Source organism: Bufo gargarizans, chromosome 3 (genome assembly GCF_014858855.1).
Source record: "Bufo gargarizans isolate SCDJY-AF-19 chromosome 3, ASM1485885v1, whole genome shotgun sequence".
In the NCBI taxonomy this organism is placed as follows: Eukaryota; Metazoa; Chordata; class Amphibia; order Anura; family Bufonidae; genus Bufo; species Bufo gargarizans.
The window spans coordinates 315537896-315561745 of NC_058082.1; positions in this window are offsets into that span (position 1 = coordinate 315537896).

The window sequence follows — 23850 nt, forward strand, 5'->3', positions numbered from 1 at the left end:
GGAGTCTAGGGAGAGCTCAGGGTTACATTAGGAGGTGACCTGCTTCCTGTTCCTTGCTATCTGGTGTTGCAGCCGCAGCTATTGCACGGTGGGGGGTTTTCCCCACTCCCCACTGTGACAGTACCTCACACGAAAATTGGGTATATTTCACCCACCGAACTAACAGACAAATTAACTATATCAATTTCACTGTCACATATGCAAATCAGGTGCACCTCAGACAAAAAATGGGTATATGTCACCCACCTAACTAACAGACGGATTAACTATTTTATATTTTTGTGTCAGGGGTACAAAGATGGTGCATTGTACCCACAAAAAATCGCTATAGGTCACCCACAGAATTAGCCAGATTTAGGGATTTAGGTCAAAAGCTTAGGGCAAGGACCTCAAAGGTAGTATTTTCCAAAATACTACTGGGCAACGAACCACACAATAAAGGCAGCGCGAGATTATGGAGGTTAACAAGTGGCTCAAGAACTGGTGTAGGAAGGATGGGTTTGGGTTCCTGGAGAACTGGGCCAAATTCTCTGTTGGCTACAGGCTCTATCGTAGGGATGGGCTGCAACTCAATGGGGAAGGGGCAGCTGTGTTGGGGAGAAGATGGCTAGAAGGTTGGAGGAGTGTTTAAACTTGGGACTGGTAGGGAGGGTAATTACTTTATAGGATGGGAAGATAGTGCAGATAGGGTCCGGGGGCAAGGTAATGGGACTGGGGGAGAAATGGAAGGAGGGACTAGAAGAGCACAGAAGGAAAAGTGTAAATGTATGTGTACTAATGCCAGAAGCCTGACTAATAAAACTGGGGAACTGGAATTAGGGATGTGTAAGGAGGACTATTACATAGTGGGAATAACTGAGACATGGCTGGATGATAGCTATGATTGGGCAGTTAATGTACAGGGTTACCGCATGTTTTGAAAGGATCAACAAAACCGGATGGGGGAGGGGTCTTCCTTTATTTAAAGTCCTGTCTAAAGCCCACACTCCGGGAAGATATACAGTCATGTGAAAAAATTAGGACACCCTTTGAAAGCATGTGGTTTTTTGTAACATTTTTAATAAAAGGTTATTTCATCTCCGTTTCAACAATACAGAGAGATTAAAGTAATCCAACTAAACAAAGAAAACTGAAGAAAAGTCTTTTCAAGATCTTCTGTAAATGTCATTCTCCAAAAATGCCTATTCTAACTGAGGAAAAAGATAGGACACCCTTGCCCCTAATAGCGAGTGTTACCTCCTTTGGCTGAAATAACTGCAGTGAGACGGTTCTTGTAGCCATCTACCAGTCTTCGACATCGGTCTGAGGAAATTTTGCCCCACTCCTCAATGCAGAACTTTTTCAGCTGTGAGATGTTTGAGGGGTTTCTTGCACGTACAGCCCTTTTCAAGTCACCCCACAGCATCTCAATGGGATTCAAATCTGGACTTTGACTTGGCCATTCCAGGACTCTCCATTTCTTCTTTTTCAGCCAATCTTTGGTTGATTTACTAGTATGTTTTGGGTCATTGTCATGTTGCATGGTCCAGTTCCGCTTCAGCTTTAATTTTCTAACTGATGGTCTCACATGTTCTTCAAGCACCTTCTGATACACAGTAGAATTCATCGTGGATTCTATGATGGTGAGCTGACCAGGTCCTGCTGCAGCAAAGCAGCCCCAAACCATGACACTTCCACCTCCATGCTTCACAGTTGGTATGAGGTTCTTTTCTTGGAATGCTGTGTTTGGTTTACGCCAAACATGTCCTCTGCTGTTGTGTCCAAATAATTCAATTTTGGACTCATCTGTCCAAAGAACATTATTCCAGAAGTCCTGGTCTTTGTCAACTTTATCTCTGGCAAATGTCAGTCTGGCCTCGATGTTTCTCTTGGAAAGCAAAGGTTTCCTCCTTGCACACCTCCCATGCAAGTTAAACTTGTACAGTCTCTTTCTGATTGTAGAGGCATGTACTTCTACATCAACAGTAGCCAGAGCCTGCTGTAGTTCTCGAGATGACACTTTAGGGTTTTTGGAGACCTCTTTTAGCATCTTGCGGTCTGCTCTTGGGGTGAACTTGCTGGGGCGACCAGTCCTGGGCATGTTGGCAGTTGTTTTGAAAGCCCTCCACTTGTAGACTATCTTCCGGACAGTGGAATGGCTGATTTCAAAATCTTTTGAGATCTTTTTAAATCCCTTCCCAGACTCATAGGCTGCTACAATCTTTTTTCTGAAGTCCTCTGACAGCTCTTTTGCTCTCACCATGGTGCTCACTCTCACTTCAACAGTCAGGAGCACACCAAACTAAATGTCTGAGGTTTAAATAGGGCAAGCCTCATTCAACATGCAGAGTAACGATCTACTAATTATGTGCACCTGGTGTGATATACCTGTGTGAGATCTGAGCCAATTTAAGAGGGAATACATGTGAGGGTGTCCTATCTTTTTCCTCAGTTAGAATAGGCATTTTTGTAGAATGACATTTACAGAAGATCTTGAAAAGACTTTTCTTCAGTTTTCTTTGTTTAGTTGGATTACTTTAATCTCTCTGTATTGTTGAAACGGAGATGAAATAACCTTTTATTAAAAATGTTACAAAAAAACACATGCTTTCAAAGGGTGTCCTAATTTTTTCACATGGCTGTAAGTGATGGACATGAACATGTGGAGTCACTGTGGGTAAAAATACATGGAGACAAAAACAATAATAAATTACTAATAGGAGTTTATTATAAACCACCCAAATTACCAGTCCACAAAAAAATCTGCTACTAAACGAGATAGATGAGGCAACAAATCATAATGAGGTGGTTATTATGGGGGACTTCAACTACCCAGATATAGACTGGGAAACTGAAACTGTATATCTCATAAAGGAAACGGGTTGATGGCAATAACCAAAGACAATTACCTTTCCCAACTGGTTCAGGACACGACTAGAGGGACTGCCATACTGGACTTAGTATTTACCAATAGACCTGACAGAACAACAGATGTGCAGGTCGGGGGACACCTGGGAAATAGTGACCATAAAGTAATAACCTTCCAATTATCATTCAAAAGAGTGTTTCTTCAGGGAGGAACAAAAATACCAAACTTCAAAAATGCTAAATTTAGCCAACCAAGAGAGGCCATAGGCCTAACTAACTGGGACAAAGTCCTCAAAAATAAAAATACAGCCACAAAATGGGATATTTTTAAAAGCATGCTAAAATCAAATTTTGAGAAGTACATACCTTATGGGAATAAAAGGTAAAAGAACAAGAAAAAAAATGGGAATAAAAAGAACTGTAAAGAAAGAAAGAAATGACAAAAAGAAAGCATTTAATCACTAAAACAGGAGGGTTGCGAGGAAGCACTGAAAAACTATAAGGAAAAAAATTTAATATGTAAAAAACAATGGTGCATGTGGACCGCGCTGGCGTCCTCCTTTGTATGCATTACTTGCTCGGGATGGTTGTTAGCTGCGGTCCACATGCGGTGGGAGTGCTCCCCCAATGATAAACACGCTACAGTGTTTGGGGTTTGAGCAGCTCCCCCATACTTGCCACGGTAATTTAGTGGTTCACATGCGGTGGGACTGCTCGCCCAATGAAAGACACGCTACAGTGTTTGTGGTTGAGACAGTCCCCCATAATGGCCACTATATATATTTTTGTGATGTTGTTTTATATGTATTGAATGGGCCTCTATCTGGCATTTGAACATTCTGTTGCACCTGGAAACCTCCATCACACGGTCTGATATGGGTGTGGCTTACAGTCTGGCTGTGTCCACATTGCATTAGCTGACCTGCTGTGCGGTTGTGTGGGAGCCTGGCTGTGAGCTGGATTTCATCACCTTCAGACCGTGTTCACACCATAGTTAGTGCAGTGGTAGGACCCCTTGCCATGCTGAGAACCGTGACGTGGTGCATGATGGGCTCCGATATCTTCCTGACAGGAATATATTGGCAAAAGTCTCAGCTTTTAATATCTGCTTGTATGACCAGCTAGTATAGTCAGAGGTATATCTGTTTGGTGCTTTTTCAGTGATTTATATGATTGTATTTTCATCCACACAATGCTTCTGCCTGTGTAGGATGTTTTTGTGGTGCATGTGGACCGCGCTGACGTCCTCCTTTGTATGCATTACTTGCTCGGGATGGTTGTTAGCTGCGGTCCACATGCGGTGGGAGTGCTCCCCCAATGATAAACACGCTACAGTGTTTGGGGTTTGAGCAGCTCCCCCATACTTGCCACGGTAATTTAGTGGTTCACATGCGGTGGGACTGCTCGCCCAATGAAAGACACGCTACAGTGTTTGTGGTTGAGACAGTCCCCCATAATGGCCACTATATATATTTTTGTGATGTTGTTTATGTAAAAAACAAATAAAAGCAGCCAAACTAGAGACCGAGAGATTAATTGCGAAAGAGAGCAAAACTAACCCTAAAATGTTTTTCAATTATATAAATGGTAAAAAGTATAAATCTGAAGTATTTCAGAGTATGAGTAATGAGGGGAGAGTTGCAGAGAGCGATGAGGAGAAAGCAAAGCTATAAAATATTTTCTCCACTGAAGAAAATAAACTGTCAGGTGAAATGCAGAATGTAAAAGTTAATTCCCCATTAAAGTGCCCTGTCTGATCCAAGAAGAAGTACACCTTAAAATGATTAAAATAGACAAATTGCCAGGACCAGATGGCATACACCCCCGGATCCTAAGAGAATTAAGTAATGTCATAGCCAAACCCTTATTTCTGATATTTAAGGACTCTATACTGAACGGGAGTGTTCGACAGGATTGGCGCATTGCAAATATAGTGCCAATATTCAAAAGGGGTCCAAAAACAGAGCCCGGAAACTTTAGGCTGGTAAGTTTAACATCTGTCATGGGAAAACAGTTTGAAGGTTTTCTAAGAGATGCTATCTTGGAGTACCTCAATGAAAACAAGCAAATAAAGCCATATCAGCATGGCTTCATGAGGGATCGGTTATGTCAAACTAATTTAATCAGTTTCTATGAGGAGGTAAGTTCTAGACCTGACAGCGGTGAATCAATATCTGGACTTCTCCAAAGCATTTGACACTGTACCGCATAAAAGGTTAGTACATAAAATGAGAATGCTTGGACTGGGAGAAAATGTCTGTATGTGGGTAAGTAACTGGCTCAGTGATAGAAAACAAAGGGAAGTTATTAACGGTACACACTCAGAGTGGGTCACTGTCACTAGTGGAGTACCTCAGTGTTCAGCATTGAGCCCTATTCTCTTCAATATATTTATTAATGATCTTGTAGAAGGCTTGCACAGTAAAATATCAACTTCTGCAGATGACACTAAACTGTGTAAAGTAATTGACACAGAAGATGACAGTATACTGCTACAGATTGATCTGGATAGATTGGCGGCTTGGGAAGATAAGTGGCAGATGAGGTTTAACACTGACAAATGTAAGGTTATGCACATGGGAAAGAATAATGCAAGTCACCCGTACATACTAAATGGTAAAACACTGGGTAACACTGACATGGAAATGGACCTAGGAAATTTAGTGAACACGAAACTAAGCTGTAAAAACCAGTTTCAGGCAGCTGCTGCCAAGGCCAATAAGATAATGGGTTGCATCAAAAGGGGCATAGATGCCGATGATGAGAACATAGTCCTACCACTTTACAAATCACTAGTCAGACCACACATGGAGTACTGTGTACAGTTCTGGTGTCCTGTGAACAAGGCAGATATAGCAGAGCTCGGAGAGGGTTCAGAGGAGGGCAACTAAAGTAATAACTGGAATGGGGGGACTACAGTACCCTGAAAGATTATACATTTTAGGGTTATTTACTTTAGAAAAAAAGAGGACTCAGGGGAGATCTAATTTATGTATAAATATATCAGGGGTTAATACAGAAATCTCTCCCATCATCTATTTATCCCCAGGACTGTGACTGTGACGAGGGGACATCCTCTGCGTCTGGAGGAAAGAAGGTTTGTACACAAACATAGAAGAGGATTATTTACGGTAAGAGCAGTGAGACTATGGAACTCTCTGCCTGAGGAGGTGGTGATGGCGAGTTCACTAAAAGAGTTCAAGAGGGGCCTGGATGTATTTCTGGAGTGTAATAATGTTATAGATACTAGAGATGGGTCGCTGATCCAGGGAGTTATTCTGATTGCCTAATTGGAGTCAGGAAGGAAATTTTTTCCCCTTAAGTGGGGAAAATTGGCTTCTACCTCACAGTTTTTTTCCCCCTTTGTCTGGATCGACTTGCAGGATAACAGGCCGAACTGGATGGACAAATTACTTTTTTTGATATTTATATACTATGTTACTATGTTATTTCTGTGTCAGGGGTGCTAAGCTGGTGTATTGCACCCACAAAAAATCTTTATACTGTAGGTCACCTACAAAACAAATAGCCAGATTCCTAACTCTCTCCCTGCAATACTCAGAGCTGATGGGCGGTGCTACATGTGATCAAGCTTGTATAGAAGATGGTTCACATGATGCACCGGCCAATCACAGCCATGCCATTAGTAGGCATGGCTGTGATGGCTTCTAAGTGCCTACAGCTTAAAAGTTTGTTAATTAGCTGAACTGCAGCCTTTCAACAAGCTTTATTAAGTGCCCGAACACCGAACTCGAACCAAACGGGTACCCGAACTCGCAAAGTTCGATACGGACCCGAACTTTACAGTTCGGGTTCGCTCAACACTAATAGGGGGGCATTTGTGTTTTTTTTGTCTTTTTTGTGCCAGATCGGAGAATTAATTTTCAAGAGGTAGTGATCAAGCCCCTAATTTTTTAGAACAAGGAAGTGATGGTATCCATGTTGTACCACCTACAAACAACAAGGAAGGGAAAACCTAAAAAAGATGCAGAATGTGTTCCAAAAAGGAATGCAAAAGGACACCATTCATCACTACAAAATATGCCATGTGCATAAATGATTGCTTGAAAGTGTACCCCACATCCATGGAGTCTTTATTTTATCCTTTATGTACCCTGTAATTTTACCACCTTATCACACTTTGATATATTCCACATAGTTTACATATACACTTTTCACCATCCACTTAGTTTCTGGATAGCGCCTATGGGGTCAAAACACTCACTACATCCAGTACAAAATTCCTTGAGGAGTGTAGTTTCCAAAGTGGGGTAACTTCTTGGGGACTTTTTTTTTGTTTCACATAAGAGCCTTAGCAATTTCTCAGCCAATACTGTGTAAATCACCATATTGGACCTCTAATGTGTATGGATCACCTTTACTTTGGAGCTTTGTCATATATATCTAGACTATAGTTTAGGGATATGTGGGGTGTTCCTACAATCAATAAACACAGTACTATAAAAGAGAACTGGCTCTTTACACAAATTTTCCACAGAATATTTGGAAATGAAATGACACGTCTGTGGAAAAATTTCAATTTTAATTTTTTTCCATCCACTTCATATTCATTTATGGAAAACATCCATGGCCCAGAATGCTATACCCCTTCAAAAATTAATTGAGGGATGTAGTTTCCAAAATAAGGTAACTTTTTGTTGGGCTTTTTTTTATTTTAAATTAGAGGCCCAGCAAATGTCAGCCAATGCTGATTAAATCACAATATTAGGCTTCCAATGTGCATTGTGCATTTTCACTTTGGGTCCCTGTTATAAATCCAGACTGCAGAATAGGGACACAAATGCTTCTATAACCAGGAAACACAGTAAAATAATTATAAAGAAAATTTTTCACAGTATCATAAATTGGGAAAATAAATTGGACTCTGAAACAGCATATCTGTTTTATTTTTCACCATCTAATACACATTCATTTCTGGAAAACACCCATGGAGTTAGAATGCTTACTAAACCCACTGAAAAATTCATCGAGGGCAGTAGTTTAAAATGGGGTAACTTTTTGGGGGATTCGACAGTAAGGGTAACTCAAGGTTTCTTCAAATTTTCCATAAGTTACCCCATTTTAGAAACTACACCACTCAAGCTATTCAAAACAGATTTGACAAACTTTGGTGCCCCTTTAGGTGCCCCACGAGAATTAAAGGAAATGGGAATGATTGTTGGAAAGTGGATATGCAAGCGAGGTGGACTAAATCAGAGATATAAAGTGGAAATATTACAGGAAGCAGATGAATGAAATTAATTAATACTCCATGGATGAGTGGTAGATTTTAAAACACTCCTGCATGCAAGTTTTCGCAGTGGTAAATTGTGTCTTTCCTTTTCCCACCTTTGGAAAACACCCTGCATCTTTTTGGGGTCTTTCCCTTCTTTGCTGTCTGGGGGACTTGACCTGGAAAATATTGCCCTGGTACGACACGGCACCATGACTTCCAGAAGTACTGGGAACCTCTCCAGCCTGGGTTTGAAAAATTAGGGCCTTGATAACCACCTCTTGAAACTGAAGGAAAGTTCCTGTGTGGCCTGCAGGTTGAACTAGCATGTACGCATTGCACATTGCCATCTGTACAATGTGTATGGCCAGCATTTTGTACCACACTTTTGTTTTTCGTGTGGCCCTGTAGGGCTTCAGAAGTTGATCTGAAAGATCCTCCCATGTGCCTTTTGTAGTCCAGGATACAAACTGGTTTGGGGGTAGTGGTTGTGGTACCTCATAAAGGAGCAGGGGAGCTGACGTTAGTGTGAATGGTGATCAGTACAAGGACATCAATCTTGTCCTTGTACTTAACCACCAGCCTGTTCTCATGATGGAGAGCCCTATTTTCACCCATTCTCAGTGGTTGCCCTACCAGAGATCTAGGGAGGCCTCTCTGAATTTTGTGCACTGTGCCACAAGCCACAGTACATCTGGCAGTTAGGGACATGAATAGGGGTATTCTGGTATAATAGTTATCTACATAGAGGTGGTAACCCTTATCAAGCAGTGGGTGCAGTAAGTCCAACACGATCTTCCCACTAACTTCTAGGATGGGGGGGCTTTCTGGGAGTTCTATCTGGGAATCTTTCCCTTTGTAAATGTGGGTGTACCTGGAGCTACTCACATAAAGTTTGTATATTTTTATGCCATACTTTGCCCGTTTGGTAGGCAGGCACTGGCGTATTCTAATCCTCCCTTTGAAAAGTAATAGGCACTCATCTACACAAACATTTTCAGCTGGGTTGTATACCTCAGCAAACTTGGTGTTAAAGTGGTCAATGACAGGCCTAACTTTGAACAGATGGTCAAATGTTGGGTCATTTTGAGGTGGGCACTGTGAATTGTCGTTGTAGTGTAGGAATTTCCTAATTGACTCAAATTGCTTCCGGGTCATGGTTTTACTGTAAATTGGAGTCTGGTAAAAAATGTCCAAACTCCAATATTGTTTAACGTTTTTTGTTTTTTTTACAACGTCCATATGCAGCACGAGTCCCCAAAACTTCATCATCTCTGCTGCACTTATTGTGGTCCAACCTAGGTGTCTAGCATATGCCAATGTAGGGTTCTGATCAATAAATTGTTGGGTGTATAAATTGGTTTGGGCCACCATTAAATTTACAAAATCTTCAGAGAAGGAGATTTTGAAAATATCTAGTTAAGTGAAGCCCCCACTAACTATCTGTATTCCGGAGCTGCCCTCAAAATCTAGAATTTGGGGCTGATAATCGCCAGGGGGTGGGTTCCATAAGGGTTTACTCTGGGGGGGCTGCCTCCGCTGCTAGAGGGTGCCTTCTAGAGGGTCCTTTATCAGCAGATGATGATGATGATGATGCTGATGAGGGGTAGAGGAAAGTGACATCATCTTCTCTCTCACTGGCAGACAGTATCAGAGGCAAGCATGGAGTATGCCTCTTCAGCCAAGTATACTAGTTGGGGCCATTTTTATTTTATTGGGGTGTGAAATGTGGAAACCTTTATTTTGTGTGAGGGGTGTGTATGTTGTCTTTTGACATGAAGGAGCTTGTAATAAATTTGAAATTAAATTTAGAAGAAAAAAAGAGTATTTCTGCACAAAAAATAGTATTTTCTGCACAAAAAAAGTATTTTCTGCACAAAAAAAAATTGCAGTGCAAACTGAGCAGACTCGGTCAGGAATGGACACTACTGATTGGTGCTCAGTGGTAGCAAAATGCGCATACGCAGATGGTGCGTTCGTGCAAAATTCTAAACTGACACTAACTGAAATGTATATATACAGTATCTCTTTATATACAGTACCTCTTTGGTGGGCGGCCGTCTCTTGCATTTTTGTTGTTGTGCCATGTTCTTTCCATTTGGTTATAATAGATTTGATGGTGCTCCTGGGGATCATCAAAGATTTGGATATTTTTTATAACCTTACCCTGACTTTTACTTCTCAACAATATTGCCCCTTATTTGTTTGGAGAGTTCCTTGGTCTTCATGGCAGTGTTTGGTTAGTGATGCCTCTTGCTTAGGTGTTGCAGCCTCTGGGGCCTTTAAAAAAAGGTGTGTATATAGACAGATCATGTGACACTTAGATTGCACACAGGTGACATCATTTCACCAATTATGTGACTTCTGAAGGTAATTGGTTGCACCAGAGCTTTTTATGGGCTTTCTAACAAAGGGAGTGAATACATACGCACACGCCAATTTTCTGTTTTCTATTTCTAAACAATAGTTTTATTTATATATTTTTCTCCAACTTAGACTTTTGTGTTCTGATCCATCACCTAAAATTCACATTAACAAAACATTAAACTGAAGGCTGTAATGTAACAAAATACAGGGGTGAATAATTTTGCAACGCACTGTATGTGTATATATATATATATATATATATATATATATAATTGCCACTAACTGCAGGTCTTTAAAAAAAATAATAATAAGCAAAAATGTGCAGATGCAAATGAGCACACCACTGATCTGTGCTCTGCAAAATGCACGCACGCAGATGGTGCGTTTTTGCAAAAATCTAAACTGACACTAACTGAAAAGGGGCCGGAAGGGACAAGGACGGAGGGTGGTTTAGGAATCTGGAACAGCTGCAAATGAAAAAAAAAAACAGTGCAGCATTTCCAGATGTTCTTCTTCTTTTCTTTTTTTCTTCTTTCAGTAGGAAAGGGATAAATCGCTGTGGTGTGCACCACATGTCCCAGCAAGCCGAAAGCAGCACAAAAAGGCACAGAACCTCTCTGCATGTAGTCACTAGCTAGAAAGGCTGCATGCAGAGAGGTTCTGCCCTTTCCTGTACAGCTATAGTGCTGCCATTGGCTGAAGCGTTGTTCCAGCCAATCGCAGCACTGGCAGGGATGCCAAACACTGGTGCTGCCTCACCTCGGAGGAGACTGATGCTGACCAGTTCAGCACCGGTCACCTCCCCCTGACCCACAACCCGCCCGCTGCTGTATACAGCTTCCAGCGCTGCGATGTGCCGGTCTTCATTGACTGGCCAATCGCAGCGCTTGGAGCTGCAGGGGGGCGGTGCAGCATCATGCTGCCCTTACCCAGCATGGCTGCCTGTCGGTAAGAGCAGCCATGGTGCCACGATTGCCCCGCGATCGTGCCCCAGCGCCCGGCGGACCTTGTGCCGTACATGTCCGCCGTTGGTCCTTAAGTCACGTCCAGTTGCGCCGTACATGTACAGCGCTGGTCCTTAAGGGGTTAGTGCAAATGTTTGTTTTGCTGTTAACTCTTGCTGTTTCATAAGAAAAAAACTGGATTAAAATGGAAAATCTGAAAAAAGTGACATTTTTAAATGTCACCTCCACTTTACTTTAATACCTGTGGAACAACTAAAGGGTTAAAAACATTTCTAAATTCAGCTTTGATTTATCTGAGAGCTGCAGCTTCTAATATGGGGTCATTTATGAGTGGTATTGATTATGTAAGCTCCTCAAATGACTTCAGAACTCTATTGGTTCTATCAAAAGTTTGGTTTGGAATTTTTTTTTTAATTTCACATTCATGAAAAGTGATAGGTAAGTATTAAAACGGGATGCATTTATTTTTATCTAATGTAAAAAAGCTAAACTCAGGGTTTTACCATTCAACAAAAACAAAACAATAGCAAAAACATCCCAAGTCTGAGACAAAAGTTGCAATTTATCACAAATATGCTTCAAAAGTCACAAATATGTTTCAAAAGTTACAAGTGTGGTCTGGCAAGGTTGGCTGAAATAATGCATTTCGGTTTAAAAAAGTCTGATTTTAGTACTATTGGCATTAAAATGTCACACTGAGAGAAATAGGTGGATAATCAAGTTTATATTTTAAAAAGTAACATTTTAAAAGTGGTGCACGCCTTTTGATATATGAATCACCACTTTTGATTTGTAATCTTGGTATTTTTGTGTGCAAATTACGCCATTATTGATAAATGCCCCCCAATGTGTTTAATAAACACTATCTGCCCCTGATAAGGGACACTATTTGGAATGTTTTTTAATATTAAAAGGCATAACAAATTAGCTTTTTTTTAAATAGGCTGTTTGTTAACACCATCAACCATGTGTTTACACATTGCTGTATATGTCAGTGTCACTCTGACATTACTTGCTACTGCTGTCACTGTGGTAAAGAGCCTAAAGGGAGGGAGAGAGAGAGGGAAAACATTTTTATTTTATTTTTTAAAGAAAGAGAAAAAAAAATATGAGTCCCAGGAGACTTCACAGTGTCATGTACTAATTTGCAGGCTACTTTGACCACTTCTGATTCTATGCGGCATAGAAATCAGTGTGAAACAATATTGCAAATAAGCTGTTCTAGGACTCTTAAGATACAAATGTAACTCTGCTAATGAATAAATTAAGCCAATTTTGTGGCACCTAAATTATATTAAATGGACTTAAGGTATAAAGCTTAAATAGAGGTATAAAGCTTAAATAGATACTAAGAGGGTAATTTATTAAGACCGGCATTTTAGATGCCTGTCTTAATAACCCCTATATATTGCAGTGGATCCACCAAAGTTTTGAAGAGGCTCCTGCCGCTACATAACTTTGGCATAACCAGCTCCAGTCTAAATGTAAGCCAGCTTCCTTGCTGGCTTAGATTTACTGTAGACGATTTTTTACAACCTAAAACAGGCATACACCACGCTACAGCCACTTTTTTAGACTTGGTGTGAACAGGGACAATTTGCAGAATTTGGCACAAATCACATTTGTGCCACAATCTATGCCTGAAATATGCCTAATATAGGCACAATTCTGGATAATAAATGACCCCCTCACAAACAACTTCTTTTCAAAGGTGACTCCAGGTGAACCTGAACAAATCTTTAAATCACTTTGATTAAAAATGTTCATGTTATCTACTCTAAAAACAATTCTTAAATTTCTTCCACTAGGGTTTTCCCTTTTTGCAATTTTGATGTCCACTCACTGTTACTAGGTGAATCCCATCCTTAGCAGCATAGTGGCCCTGAAGGAATGGGTGTCTTTCTTCACTGGCGGGCTCCCAAGCTCAGTACGCTTCTGAGCTCAGTACAGAGGGCCCTTCTCCACCCAGGCCTTAGAGATTGAACACTGCAGAATGCTCAGAATCTCAGCCTACTGTTTTCTGTGTATGACAGCTACATCTTCTCTTCAGGACATTGTAAGTTTATCTCTTACTCGAGTCATAGCAGAATTCATTTATGAAATGCTTTAGATGCATTAGTCAGCATCCCTCAATGGACTGACTCTGCATCAGTTTACATAGTCCTTGCCCCATCTGTTCTGTAATCAATGTGTCCTTGTGTTCTGGATATTTCCTCTCATAAGCTCTTCTTCTCCCCAATAAACTGTCTTCTGTGATCTGCAATTATTTTCCCCTCTTTATGCATAGTAATGTGTATTATGAGTCCTCGATGGCTTGCGCCTGAACCCCCCTTTTTATACATAGTTTGGAGTTGCTAGTAACATTTTCCTTTGCAGACTATGGAAGTAGTCTGACAGGTGCATTTACTTTGAAGATACCATGTGGGCACTATTAATGTTAAGCACTGTATTTGGAAACTCCAATTGGCATGCATGTTTTGTGGGACACTATGTAGGCACTTATTGTTGGGTGCATGCTTCTAGTCACTTATTGGTTCGATTGTTTTGAAGGAATTATTACTGTGAGGATAATTATCTTTCTAGGACAGTTTGTGGATACTATGCAGGCACTATTTGAGAGCAACATTGTAAGATTGGGTTATTTTCAGAGCACCATCTGCTTGTTCTTGGGGCATCTGTATGGCACCATTTTCATTAGGGGGCACTGTGTGTGACATAATTATTCTTGGGGCACTACATGGGCACTATTATTGAATTAAATGCTTAGAATTTATTTTTTTGTCTGTGTGTGGCACTGATTACTGTGAGAGTCACTGGGCAGAACAGCAGATAATACTGTTAGGGCACAAAAAATGGGGAGTTGGTGATTGAGTTTCTGTTGAGAAGATGTTGGAGAATGAAGATTTCTGGACAGTATGCTCTGCAGAGACTACTTATGGCTAAAAGTAGCTTGCTTTCATGGCAGTGTAGGTTCAATGGGGAAGATGAGAAAAGAAAATGATTCTAATCAGAGAAGACATCATCTGTCAGTCACTGGATGTACATGTTGTCCATTTTGTCTGTGAGTGCATCTAATTAGTGCTGTACAGTATGTCCTGACAGTGCATCTGTGGTATGCCTATCATGTGGCATGTATATATGCGCTAGGGATTGTGCCCCTGATCTTTTAAGATCCAAATGTGAACCAGATCTTATTGGCAAAATCCATGCCTGCAGTCCCTTTAGTGATCTAATAAAAATACTTCAGAAGTACTGATAAAGTACAACTACAAATATATATTCCACATTAATGACTACAGTTTGGAATGAGATCTTTAAAGGGAACCTGTCACCTCCATAAACCTTCCAAGCCGCCAGCAGTACCTGAGAGTAGCCAGCAGCGTGTTTCCGATGATCGTTTTCTTCCTGAAGGCAGATGAAGCAAAAGCTCTGAAAGCGTTCTTTTATCCCCTGCCGCCGTGATTTTCTAGTCATTCTTGAAGTCAAGGTTGCAGAGGCCTCCTTGTTTCAAGTCAAGGTAAACGCTCCCCCTTCCCTGCCCCTTCACTGTGACTGACAACGCTTATGCACGAGAGTTCGGCTGCCTTTGCCGAACAGCTGTCTGTCAGTCACAGCGAAGGGGCAGGGAAGGGGGCGCGGTTACCTTGACTTGAAGCAAGGAGGCTGCTGCCACCCTTGACTTCAAGCATGGCTAGAAAATCATGCCGGCAGGGCATAAAAGAAAGTTTTCTGAGCTTTTGCTTCATCTGCCTTCAGGAAGAAAACGATAGTCAGAAACACGCTGCTGGCTGCTCTCAGGTACTGCTGGCGGCTTGGGAAGGTTTTTGGAGGTGACAGTTTCCCTTTAATTATGGATATAATGTCCATGTGTCCATAAATGTGTTGCCACATAGTATATTTACTACACAATCCTGTGTCTTCAATACCTTATAACTTGCAATTGAAAGGAACTGCTAAGCAAAGCGCAGTAACAAAAAGAAAAATCTTAAAGCATGTACCAGTAATAATTAGATAAACTAAACAGAGTTTTATTTGTTTAAGTTACCTGTCAAAAAATAAAACATATGTAAACCATATGTTCTAATTACATTCTTTAAGTATGTGCATTGCTTAAAACAAAAATTAACTAAGTTTATAGGAAGTTCATCTTTATGTATTTTCCGAAAAGCTAAATAAAATTTTCTGATAAACCAATAATTTCACCAGAAGGACCTTTCATTCTTAAGTAAAAACAAGCAGCTCTAAAGAAAGCATACAAATATTATAAGGTCTAAATATAATCTAACCTCATCCCATCACACATTGATCCTGACCATATCCATCACTACTTATAAAGCCCACAGGAAATCTGCTTCCTCCACTCAATACCAGGGCCTTAAGATGTCCTGAGCAGACCATCCTTCTTCAGGAGTGGGAGAAAATAATATGATTATTTATACCCTCTTATGTCCTATCTCCCCCCGGACTGCATTACTAGAAAACAAATGTGAAGGTGTTCCTACGGAAAGAGGGTCAGACACTAATAAATGCAAAAAAATGGGACATCTGAGAAAGCCCTAGAGGACCAAGACTTCAATTACATGAATTGGTATCCAGTCTAAGACGCCACTTAAAGTTCTTATTTTTTATTTTAATTAATAGCCACAGCTGGAAGGGCCCCTTTTTCTGCTTGGTCTTTTTTCTCTGTTTGGGCAGATTTCACCCAGAGAGATAAATGGATCTGGAAGCAGGTACATTTCTATCCTCAGCGTTAATCATTAGAGCTATTGAATATATAGTTACTGCAGCATTACGGGAGTGAATAATGGCTAGCACTAAAATTTAATGTATTATATAGATCAGAGCTAATTCCAGCAACATAACGATGTGTGTGGAACACCGGGCTAACATCTTTTCCTCTTGTTACCTTTCCTTGTTAACCCTGTAAAGAGACATCCCATTGATTATATGAATTAAAGGAAGAGGTGCATTAGATTTTACTTGTATTCACATCCATTACCTACTCACTAATTACATGTTCAAGTATTGTCATGCTTGCACTTTTTGCTTAATGTCGCAATAAAGTCACTGATCAGAATAATAATAACTTTATGGTATAGGTTATGGTTAATGGAGAATTTGAGGAATGAGTTTCCAGCACAGACGGTGCAGTATAACACAAGAGCAATGCTGCATTTAAGTAGAAATAAAATAGTGAAATATTGCCCAGTTCTTTAAGTGTCCCATTATTTGACGAAATCATCAGTCACTATTTTCATGTCTATGATCCATGTGTCTGGGTAAACTAAGTAAACCCATTATATCATTCTTTACTGCATCCATCATTTTAAATATTCTCTCCATAAACTGAATGCTAGCTGGTGTTTGTTTAGTATGTACAGTATATGGCATAAAAAGATGGACAATGCACAATGTGTATTTATTATGCATCATTTGTTTATATGGGGTGCGATAGCCTGTGCGGGGCTAGATCAAATATATAGTGGTGACCCATTTCAAGTAGAATTGTAGTGAGCCCCTTAAGGAACTGGTCAAGAGGATGGGAGTGGTAGTGGCCTAATAGTAGTAGTAGTAGTAGTAGTGGACTAATGAAGTGAGTGTTGTAGTGTCATGGTGTCCTACCTCAGGCCATCACTCCCTGGGAATTGGTGCTATGAAAAAGGTGAGGATGAAAGGAAACAGACAAAGATGGTAGAACAAAGAACTTTTTTCTTTACTGAGTGCAAAAACAGATAGCAGCACATCTAACAGCAGTTTGTACAAAGAGCTTTTTACTCCAGATAATGGAGTCTGGTGGCTGGCAATGTGGCAGAAGATGACACTCAGAAAAGTGCTAGCTGATGCTGTCTCTCTCTCTCTCTCTCTCTCTCTGGATTTCCTTCCCTAGAGCTTTACTCTGGCACCTGTAGCTGTAGGTGTCTGCGGTATGATCTAGGCTTATAGCTATGCCCGTCCTGAATTGCAGTGATGGTGTCTTGATGTGTTTCCCACCACCTTGCAGCAGAGTCTGCATATCATCATTTCTTGATCACTCTGCTGACAGGAATACATCATTGTTTACAAATCTTCTGTGGCCTAGGACCCTGCAGGCAATAATGTCATCTTAATGATCGTCCTACCTTGACTGGAGGAGTGTGAGGTGGATCACATGCTCTCTCACTCCTCACTTGCTACATTCTAACCCTAAAGTGTTCTAACTAGCTAAGCCCCATCCTTGGCAGGAAATTGGACCAGCCCACTTCTAGCAAGAAAGGAGAAATGGAATGGTAGGTTCCATTACTGTTGCCAAACACTGCCAACCATACACCATCTGCTGGTCTACAAAGTGTATTGCATGTAGTGTGACATAACATGAAAATTACAAAGCATTGCATTAAAAACCAATTGGGGTACTACAGAATAGAGATGGCTTTGCGGTTCGCCTGGTGGTGGTTTCGCGGCGAACTTTGCTCGTTCGCAGTTCGCCAAACAGGCGAACATATGGCGATGTCCGCCATCGCCATATTCTTTGCATTGTGCAGAACTTTGATCCATGACACATCCATCAGGTGGGACAGGACAGCCAATTGAGACATTTCAGCACATGGACACCCCACCCACCCTATAAATAAACCCAATCTGGCAGCCATTTTACATTCTGTTTCTTGCCAGTGTAGGGAGAGGTTGCTGTGTGGAGCAGGGACAGGCTGTTAGTGACACCAAATGCTAGCTAATAGGGCCATAAAAGTCCTTTTAAGGACTGGTATAGGTGTTCTATTGGTAGGTGTGACATACAGAGGGGTGTGATATACTAATAATATACTTTCTAACATAGAAAGTATATTATAGTGCATTTGTATTGTGCAGCAGTTGTGTGCAGATCTGATGCGATACTGCAGCTATACAGAGGGACAGACACTATTGGAAAAGCTAATTGCAACTAGTGTGATATACCTGTTGCCCACCCAAAAAAACTGATTGAGGGGTGTTATATACCTATAATATACCTTCTAACAAAGATGAGATACCGCAGCTAGATAGAAGGACAAACACTATTGGAATAAGTAATTTCAAAAAGTGTCATATACCTGTTGCTCCAAATAAAAAACTGATAGAGAGGTGTGATATATCTATAATATACCTTCTAACATAGAAAGTATATTATAGTACATTTGTATTGTGCAGCAGTTGTGTGCGGTTCTAGTGAGATACTGCAGCTAGAAAGAGGGACAAATGCTATTGGAATAACTAATTGCAACTAGTGTTATAAACCTGTTTGCCCCCCCCAAAAAAATTTGATTGAGGGGTGTGATATACCTATAATATACCTTCTAACATAGAAAGTATATTATAGTGCATTTATATTGTGCAGCAGTTGTGTGCGGTTCTGCTGAGACACCGCAGCTAGATAGAGGGACAAACGCTATTGGAATAAGTGATTACAGGTGTGATATACCTGTTTCCCCCCAAAAAACTGATTAAGTGTGCAATATAACTGCTTCCACAAAATACTGATTGAGGGGTGTGATACACCGGCTTCCACCAAAAATTGATTGAGGCCTGCGATACACCAGCTTCCACCAAATATTAATTAAGGGGTTTGATTTACCAGCTTCCAGCAAATACTCATTATTGAGTTCTATATACCTGTTTCCACAAAGTACTGATACAGGGTATTGATATATCGGCTTCCACCAAATATTGATTGAAGCCTGCGATATACCTGCATCCACAAATACTGCTCTTCTATAGGGACTTTGTCCCAGGGTCATTTTGAAAATGACAGGCAGAGAATGAGGCAGGCCATTCTGCAGGGGTGGTAGGGGTCGGGCAGGTGCACCAGGCGGGAGGCTAAGTGAGAAGTTGGAGAAGGTGCGTGCTATTACGTCAAAGGACGCGCCAGAGTTGGTTGAGTGGCTCACTCAGCCTTCCGCTTCTGCACCCTCCTCATCCTCTGTATCAGCACCCTTCTCACTCTCTGCTGTGTGCACCCCCAAAGACACCACCAACATCACCATAGCCCCTCCACTCGAATCAGAGGAATTATTTTCCCATCCATTCTGATTTTACTGATGAGCAGCCATTCTTGGCATCGGATAAGGAAGTGGAGGTAGCAACGGCCACCACCCAGTGGTCTGACGACAGTACCCATATCAACCCAAGGAGGGTGGTCCCCGCTGTTGTTGCCTACTCTGAGATCTCTAATGTCAGTGGTGGTGAAGGTGATGATGATGACGTGTCGATGGACGTCACATGGGTGCCCACAAGAGAGGAAGAGGAGGGGAGTTCAGATGGAGAAATGGAGCAGCAGATAGGGAGGAGAAGGAGGAGAAGCAAGCAGAACTCTCAGTGCACAGGCTGGCAAAAAGCAGATAACAAATGTATCTGGAACGAGCTCCCAGAATGCCGACACATTGCCTCCACAGTGTGGGCTTTTTTTTAACATGTCAGCTGCTGACAATAGTATTGCCATCTGCAGCCTGTGCTGTCAACGCATAAGTCGGGGTAAGCCCAACACTCACCTAGGGACGACCGCTTTAAGAAGGCACCTGGCCTCCTATAACCAAGCCTAGTGGGAGAAACACCGTCAGAACCCAAAAAAACACACTCCCGGCGCTCCATGTCTTGCTTCTTCTCCTCTCTCCTCTCATTTGTCCTCCACTCCACCTTCCACCATGCCGTCATTGCGTTCATCTGGCAAAAGACAGGATTCCGTGGCCCAAATGTTCGAACATAAAAAGTTGATGACACCGGATAACCCTCTTGCCTAACAGCTGACTGCCGGCTTGTCGCAACTTTTAGCCCGCCAACTACTGCCATATAAACTGGTGGACTAAGAGGCCTTTAGAACATTTGTGGCCATTGGCACACCGCAATGGAAGGTACCCGGAAGGAAATAATTCTCCCAGAAGGGCATCTCAGAGCTATTGTCACGGCCTATGGTGTGTTTAATGACATGAAACACCAAAAACAATTATATCATAAATATCTCGCGTGGAGTTATTCGTATCGACACCTATATAGCTCAAGGAGCAGCCACACAAAGAGTAATTCTAATTAAATATTCTTTATTGGATATCCAACACACAAGATGGTATATCAATTAAAAAAACATATAGAAAGCAGTGCATACTGAGAACACAACAGTGTTACAATAATTGTATAAAAACAGAGTAGGCTCCAAACCACTAAGGGACTGGTATCCCCCCATACACCATGAAGCAGTATCAGCTAGGTGGGGCACATATGGCAAAGAAGGCATCCAGAACATATGTAGACACTCCAGACATCTAGAGGAGTGTGAGTCTGAATGCCGCCCACATCCAGCGGAGACTGCAAAGGGGGAGGGGGGGAAAAAAACACTGTTTAAAGTGCAAATGCAGAGAAATTCCTACTGACCCTGGTCTGGAACCGCCGGCGGCGGTTCCAGACCAGGGTCAGTAGGAATTTCTCTGCATTTGCACTTTAAACAGTGTTTTTTCCCCCCCCTCCCCCTTTGCAGTCTCCGCTGGATGTGGGCGGCATTCAGACTCACACTCCTCTAGATGTCTGGAGTGTCTACATATGTTCTGGATGCCTTCTTTGCCATATGTGCCCCACCTAGCTGATACTGCTTCATGGTGTATGGGGGGATACCAGTCCCTTAGTGGTTTGGAGCCTACTCTGTTTTTATACAATTATTGTAACACTGTTGTGTTCTCAGTATGCACTGCTTTCTATATGTTTTTTTAATTGATATACCATCTTGTGTGTTGGATATCCAATAAAGAATATTTAATTAGAATTACTCTTTGTGTGGCTGCTCCTTGAGCTATATAGGTGTCGATGTGTTTAATGACACTTTCCTTCACTTGTGGTTGCCCATGGCAACGTGTGGTGTTGTGTGCATGTAGTGGCAGTGTCTCGGTCTTCTGGCTGATCCCCAGGACATGGTTTCCACGCATGTCGTTGCCCGCGGTAACAGGTGGAGTGTGTGCTTGTTTCTGCTTTACCCCTTTAAGTAGTTTCCATCCCTTGCCGGGTATTGGAAGGGTTAATTCCCTTCCTAGTGTGTGAACACTGGGTGTGTCTCTGTGTGGGTGTGGCTGCTTGGGGCTATTTAGCTCCTGCTGGATGCCAGAAGCTGAGGGGTACTTTAGCCATGCGGTTTGCTGGAGTCATCCTCCTGGTATTATTCCAACTGTCCACTGAGGGCCACCCTTGTGGTCAAAAGCTATGTTAGACATTATTGTTCTTGTATTATCATATGTCTAGTGGTGTCTTTATCTTTATTGCAGCTTATGGTCCAGGGTTCCTGTGTGATGTGTGGTGTGGGCTGTGTCCGTTTGTGTTCTTGTGGACAGTAGCACTCGTACATGGGTTCCAGGCTGTGTGTCTGTGGCAGGTACGTGTGATACTTGTCTACTTACCTGCCATTGCCATATGCTGTACATGTTCCCTTTTCCTTGCAGCTTGGCCAGTGAGACTCCGGTTCCTCCGTGGTGTGGAGGAACAGGTCGTCTTACTCTGCTCCTAGTCCAGGGCCACCCTGAGGGCTAGTAGGGATCTTAGGTTCCTGAGTATGAGCCCTCCTACCATCAGGATTGGCTCATACGGCTAGGAGACAGGGTCAGAATTAGGGATGTGATAGGAGGTGACCTGTTCCCTGATTCCTGTCCTGGCCTAGCAGCTATCTTTCATATTGACATCCCACGGATTAGAGTTACCCCCACTCTGATCCGTGACAGCTATATGGCCATGTTCAGCAGCATGTAATTGTATCTCTGTCACACAGTGTCGGTGCCAAGATACATCTGACCACAGACACGTGGTCTAGCAAACACGGGCAGGGAAGGTACTTAACTTTAACTGCCTACTGGGTGAACCTTCTGACGGCTGTCAAGCATGCAACCCATGGCACACGTGTGGATTTGGTGTTAAAGCCACGGATTGCATGCAGGTCTGCCTCTTCCTCTCCTCCTACTCTATCCTCCGTCTCCTCCTCGGCTGACTCCTTTTTTTACACTGCAACCGCCTCTTCCGCTATTCCCCCTCCCCCAGCTCCCCAGAACCTATTCGACGTGAAAGGTAAGACGTTGCCATGCTGTGCTGCGGCTGTTGTGCCTGGAAGCCAAGAGCCACACCATTCCTTCACTCCTTTTAGCTCTGCGGTCACAGACCAATCAGTGGCTAATCCCGCTCAATTTGAAAGTTGGTAAAGTGGTGTGCGACAACGGTGCCAATCTGCTGAGCACGCTGAAACAGGGCAAAATAACACACGTGCTGTGCAAGGCACACGTCCTGAACTTAGTCATGCAGCGATTAGTTGCCAAATAACCTGGGGTCCAGGACGTCTTGCAGCAGGCCAGGAAAATATCTGCCCATTTTAGAAGATCTTACACGGCCATGGCTCGCCTTGCTGACATTCATCAGCGACACCACTTGCCTGTCAGACGTCTGATTTGTGACTGCCCGACGAGGTGGAACTTCACATTGTATATGCTTGATAGGCACCAGCAGAAACGTGCCGTTAACGACTACCTGTATGAACTCTGCGACAGGACAGGTTTTGGGGAGCTTGTTTTTTTTACACTGTACCAGTGGCTGCTCATGCACGACGCATGCAGACTTCTGCGGCCATTTAATGAGATCACCAAACTGGTCAGTCTCAGCCAGGGCACCATCAGTGATATCGTACCTTATGCCTTCTTTCTGGAGCGTGCATTGCGTTGTGTCATTGATCAAGCCGTCTAAGAGCAGGAGCAGAAAGACGAGGAAGTGGCAATGCTGAATGAATTCCCAATGGGGCTACTCCATCTGAGACAAGTCAGCAGGAGTCTGAAGATGAGTCAGAGGAGGATGGTGCCTTGGGAAGAGGAGGAGGAGCAAGAAGAGCAGACTTTAAACTTTTCTGGGATACATGTTGTTGTCCATGGCTGGGGGGTGGAGACCGAGGAACTAGGGGCCTTTATTCTCCAGTGTTTGAAGAGGGACACCCGTATAATAAGCATAAAGGGCAAGGACCAGTACTGGGTGGCAACGTACTTAGACCCCCAGTAAAAACAAAAAATGGTGGACATGTTACCAGCATCACAGAGGGCTGTCAGAATGCAGCATTTCCAGGCCTTGCTTTGAGAGATGCTGCATTCTGCTGTTGCGGGTGCTGGTAGACGAATTTCCACCCACAGAGAAACAATTGCAGGTACCACAGCACATGCAAGAAAAGGGCGGTTTGAAGAGGTGTTGGTCACTTCGGATATGAGATCATTCTTGCAACCAACCCATGGACAGCCGTCCTCTGGATCCAGCCTCAGGGAACGCCTAGACTGACAGGTGTCTGATTACATCAGGTTAATGGCCGATGTGGAAGCTCTGAGAAGCGAGGAACCCCTTGACTACTGGGTGTGCAGGCTTGACCTGTGGGCAGGGCTGGCACAATTTGCCATGGAACTCTTGGCTTGCCCCTCGTCGAGTGTCCTG